The 5,308-nt window shown below is 46.0% G+C and overlaps 1 protein-coding gene and 1 long non-coding RNA gene across 11 annotated transcripts in view; one reads left to right on the top strand and one right to left on the bottom strand.

The window, feature by feature from the left end:
- BCLAF1 (BCL2 associated transcription factor 1) overlaps nucleotides 1-779 on the bottom strand; it is a 39,463-nt gene extending 38,684 nt beyond the window's left edge. For 6 of the 10 annotated variants that reach the window (XM_069077290.1, XM_069077292.1, XM_069077293.1 and 3 more), the window contains exon 1: nucleotides 633-779. The gene's annotated coding sequence lies outside the window, so the exon portion shown is untranslated. The remainder of the gene's footprint in view (nucleotides 1-632) is intronic. The other 4 variants (XM_069077297.1, XM_069077299.1, XM_069077298.1 and 1 more) reach the window with 2 other exon arrangements.
- A 113-nt stretch (nucleotides 780-892) lies between these two features.
- The window catches only part of LOC138153117 (uncharacterized), a 14,740-nt gene continuing 10,324 nt past the window's right edge, over nucleotides 893-5,308 (top strand). The window contains exons 1-2 of the long non-coding RNA XR_011166304.1: nucleotides 893-1,558; nucleotides 2,080-2,164. This is a non-coding gene — a long non-coding RNA (uncharacterized lncRNA). The remainder of the gene's footprint in view (nucleotides 1,559-2,079; nucleotides 2,165-5,308) is intronic.

Genomic DNA, 5,308 nt, shown 5'->3' with positions numbered 1-5,308 from the left:
ACAGACGGGGGGGGGGGGGGGGTGGGGTAGATGTGGAAGGGGGGGGTGGGGGGGGGGGGGGGGGGGAGACACTCACCCCCCCCCCCCCCCCCCCGCCCCGGCCGGGCGCAGGAGGGGGGGGGGGGCTGGGGGGGGGGGGGGGGGGGGGGGGGGGGGGGGGAAGAGGGGAGGAAGGAGGGCAGCGGGAGAGGGTCTCCGCCAATGAGAACCCGACACAAGTTGCCAGCCGGGCGTCAGCAGGAGCGGTAGGCTGAGGAAAAAATACGGGGGCGCGTGCGCGATACGAAGTGGGGAGGGGGAGCGAAGGAGGCGGCGGGGAGCGCGCTGGGGGTTGGGGCCTGCGGAGTCCCACAGGGCGGGAGAAGAGAGCAGGCATGCGCGCAGAACGGTTAGAGGGTCTCGAGCCAGATCCGCGGCCGCGCGCTCCCTTCCCCTCCCTTCCCTCGCCCCTCCTCCCGGGCGAACAGCGCCTCGAGGGCCCGAGTGACTCAGGCCCTGAAACGCACAAATAACGGCTCGACGTTACCCCGATCCTACTTATACTGTCATCTTGACCATTCCTCCTAAGGCCAACCCCTCCCTTGGGTCTCCATACATCTAACCCAGTCTCTAATGCTAACGCAAAGCCTTACCTGACGGGCCGAACGCGGTTCCCGGCACTTATCTCCGTTGTAGCTGCAGAGCGGCCATTTCCCCCCTCACAAACAGGAGAAGAACCATAGAGGCATTCTCGACGCGCTAGATCGCTAGCGTCACTTCCGCTGGGTGGGCGGAGCCTACGGTCGCCATCATGCTTCTGGGCAAATTCAGGCCGAGCATCCACAACGCTTTGCCCTCTACATAGATGGTTGCAGGGGGCTTTCCGGGCCGTCAAGTGAGCGTCATCATGAGTGGGTCACGGGGCTGTATTCCCGCCCTCGCGAACCAGAGGAGGCGGGCTGGGTGTAGCGTCGCTATGCAGGGCATCTGTTACTTCGATTTGCTTAGTGCGGCGCATCTTTCCTTTGCGCAGCGGGAAGAAATGGATTTTGCCGCTTCCTTAAATTCTTTGTTTTTCACATTTTAATGTCCCGGTCCTAAACCCTAGTTACGTGGATTCCGCTGGAAGAACAATTACATACCCACCCTGATACGCGTGCACACACGCAGGCGCGTTGGGAGCTAGGAAGATTGCTGTGTCATTCTCGTCTTGTCGATTAGGCCTGAGGAAAGCAATTTCTGATGCCATTTGCACAACCCCTTAATGATGTTCCTTTCCCCTGGCACCTTTAAACTGAACTGACTCAAAGCAGAAAAAATTGACAGAAAACTGAAGAACTGGCACAGATTACCTCCTGTTCCCATTTTAGATGAACGTTGTTATGTGAAGGTTCCCTCCCCTATTAGAACAGTAGAGAGCAGGGGCCGTGTTTTGCGTTTCCTTTGTACCTGCAGTGCTTGGCACGCTCGCTGTTAGCTCTTAGTAAAGGCTGGAGGATCGCATTAATGGCCTAGGGCCACATTTCTGCCCCGACACCACCTGGGTTGTGTATTTGTGGTCAGATGAAACGTTCTTCAGGTAGGGGCTGCCAGAATGAACAGTGGTGGGAATGTGGTAGAAAGCATGGATGCCCCAAATTCATGACCTATATGATCTCTTAAATTCAACTCTAAAACTGGGGGGATGGGGGGATTAGAACTGATGAGAGGAAAAACCTCAATTCAGAGATTGCATTGCAATTTGCCGGTTAGCTGGGGTTTATCTTTATTTTTTTCTTGAGAAGTTCTCCCACCCCACACCCTCAATTGCTGCGGTGTTACCTTGTAACCGAATCATTACAAAACATTAACAAAGGCAATGTGAAGAGAAAATGATGTATCAAAGGATGGAAAATACGGCTAGCTTTTAGCATAGTGACCAGTTGGTGTTCTTAGGAAGAGACCCTCAGCTAATGTTCTCCAAGCTAAACTGAAAGAATTGGACAAGCTGGTCACTTTAGTCTCTGGTACCCTATCATCTGTTACCACAACATGACTTGCTAAACTAGATCCAATTTTTCTCAACATACTGACCTTACATTGACTATATTCCACATACAGAACACGAAACGGGATTCTAAACAGGTGGACGATTCTGCATTTGGACAATTTTCATGGATTCAGTTACACGTTGAAACATTTTCTAGTAAGTCTTATCACTTTTTTTTGTAGTCTACTCCTTGGGGCCTTTTTCTATTTTTTCTTTTCTTTGGTGTTTAGGACCCATGTTGTTTAGAGTAAGCAAAAGGAATTTCTCTCTAATCATTATTCCTTGCTTTCAGAGGATAAAGAACAAGTACTCAATTTCCATTTACCATAATTATGTATGCCAGCATTGAATTATAAGTACCAATGCCTTTTTTTTATTTTTGCTTTTTGGACAGGGGAGGGCAGGTCAATTGGGGTTAAGTGACTTGCCCAAGGTCACATGGCTAGTAAATGTTAATTGTCTGAGGCCATATTTGAACTCTGATCCTCCTGACTCCAGGGCCAGTGCTCCATTCACTGAGCCACCTAGCCACTCCAGTACCAATGCCATTTTTAAAACTTGTGTGAATCTTTAAGTCTGTGATATCCTATTCCCATGTCTTTGATCCTCTAGCTCCTTATTTCTATTATGTCCATTCCTATCTTTGTCAAAATCCTGAATCCCTAGACTCACCCAAAAGAATCTGTTTTCCTCTTGTACACAATTATCAATTTTCTATTATAGGTATTTGTTAACAGGAAGGATTCTGAACTAATTCTTATCTGGGCCAAGAGACTAGAGTAAAAAAATAAAAAGGAAGCAAGGATTCTCTCCCTCTCCTCCCCCCCTTCACTCCCTCTCTTCCTTTCTCCTATCTCTCTTCCTCTTTCAAACACACACACACACACATTTTTTTGGTTTGGGTTATTATGGTTATTGTCCTCAAGTGATGATTTCAATGGTGAAGGGAATTGAGAGTGAAGAAATTCCCTCCAAAGATAAAGATTGGCAGCTGTCCCATGTTCTATTCCAGCTTTAACAATCTATGAGTCTGCTATCTGGATTCTATTCTACCCCACCTAAGCTCAGCCTCAGTAAGAGTTGAATAAGCCCTCCTCTCTGTAATTTCTAATTTTGTACTCACTCTTAAACCTCATTCTCCTCTTCTGTGAAATTGAGGAGTTGGATCTGTCAGGCAATAAGCATTTATTTAATGCTATTAAGCATCAAGTACTGTGCAAAGTTCTTTGGATACTAACAAAGGCAAAAAAAAAAAAATTAGGGACCTGCCCCTCAAGGAGCTTATATTCTAATAGGGGGGAAGGAAGGCACAAGAAACATAGAATTAGGCATATACAGAACACACATAGAGTAGATAAAAGGTGATCTTTAAGTGGAAAGACTCCTGCATTTGAGCTGAGTCTTGAAGGAAACAAGGGGTTTTAAGAGGGGGAGGTGAGGAGAGAGAGAGTTACAGTCTAGATGAATGTTCTTCAGATGAGAGAGAGGAGAGAGCAAGCATGTGCAAAGCACTCATTACATGAGTGTGTAATTACTGATTTATAGTTCTGCATATGTACTACAGTACTAACAATTATGTATATTGCCAAATTTACACAGAAATTTTTTTTAAAGGAATGATAAAATAATATTTAATCTAGAGTCACTAGAGTTAATTGGTCAGATCTGTACCTTAGGAAAATCACTTTAGCAAGTGGAATATGGGTAGTGAGGAAAGGCTCCAGATTGCCAGGTCATTTGGGAGCCTATTTAAATAATCCAGGTGAAAAAGTAATGAAAGTCTGAACCAGGGTCATAACTGTAGGAGTAGAGAAAAGTGAGGATTGGAGAAATGTTGTAGAAGTAGAAATTAGATTTGGCAAGTGATTTGGATAAGTGGCGTGAGGAGAAAGAGATGTCAAAGTGTTATAGGAATGGAATGGAAATTTAAGATCTTCCCTGCCCCTAGGCCATTTTATAGGCTTAAGTTCCCCTGGAACCTGTGGCCTGTGGGGGGAGGCTTATTTTTCAGGAGATACTTTGTGATTGGGCAGTGGGTCAAGAGTGTGGATACATTCTCTGAGCCAGGAGAAGGCTATATAAACCCTGATGTGAGACTTTGTTTGGGGCTCACTTTGAGAAGTGTTGTGTGATTTGACCAGACAAGACTCTGGGCAGCTTTTGAGAGCCCCCTGGCTTTGAAAAACCCAGATGTTGATGCTTCCCTCACTGGTAACTGACTAGGTATGGCTGTAATGGTTGGACAGCTGGAGGCCTGTCTGCTGATCTGTTTGTTTCTCTGTCTTCTTGTAATTTCTGCTTATAACCACTGTATACTCTGAAGTTCAGGGTGCTGACTTTTTCCCTTGAACTAGGTAAATGATATGTTTGATTGATTAAGTAAGCTCGTTAACCCATTTTGAGTTGCTTTCCTTTAGAAAAGCAGATCTAAGAACCTGTGTTGGCAGCCCCCCTGGGGATGCTGGGGTGCTTGCTGCTACACAAAGATGACAAGAGTCCAAATCTGAGTGACTAGAAGGATGGTGGTGTTCTTGACAGATATGTGGACATATGGAAGAGAGGTGGAATTGTAAGGAAAGATAATATCAAATCTGTAATATATAGTGAAATCTGTTTATACCTGCCCATCCTTTGTGACTCACTCTCAGACCTAAAATGGGGAAAAGGATGGAGCTTTTGCTGGCTTCCAAACAGACCTAATGAGGTACACCTGCAAGAAGATGGTCTGGGATACAGGGTGCAGGTGATGAGATGTTTGGGGTGTCTATGTTTGTAACATCAGTTTGTAAAATCACTTTCCCCTCCCCCCCAGCCTCAGAGCATTAACTCTGCCCCTTCCCCCTGCCAGCACTTTGCATAGCAACAATTCATGAACCGTTTGTTTCCCCTTAGTATAATGGCCAGCTGTACCTATGAATCCTTCAATGCACTATCTATAAGTTAGCAATTATACATGTACTGAATCCCCATTAGCCTTGGTTCCCAACATCCATCTTGTCAAACATGACACTGATGGGTGGCAGACTAGGCACTTCTCAGGCAGCCCTGACTACTAGCTGACTTAGTGATGTTTCAAGCCTAAAACCACACCTCCATGCAGCCCTGCCTTGAGCTATTTCCCAGTGAATTATGGGCAATACACCTGCTCAGTAGATGATAAAAGTGCATGTTCCTTTAAGCACTGAACTCTCCTTAACTCCTCCCTAATCTTATCCTTACTCACCTAGTTAGCATAATTGGCATCTGATTTACTATTGTAACTCTTTATAAACTATACCTATGACTTCTTTAAGTTTTCAG

This window comes from Petaurus breviceps, unplaced genomic scaffold (assembly GCF_028583685.1).
Source record: "Petaurus breviceps papuanus isolate PSGF00001 unplaced genomic scaffold, PetGlider_PUasm1.0 90977, whole genome shotgun sequence".
Lineage (NCBI taxonomy): Eukaryota > Metazoa > Chordata > Mammalia > Diprotodontia > Petauridae > Petaurus > Petaurus breviceps.
This window is presented reverse-complemented; position numbering and strand designations above follow the sequence as displayed.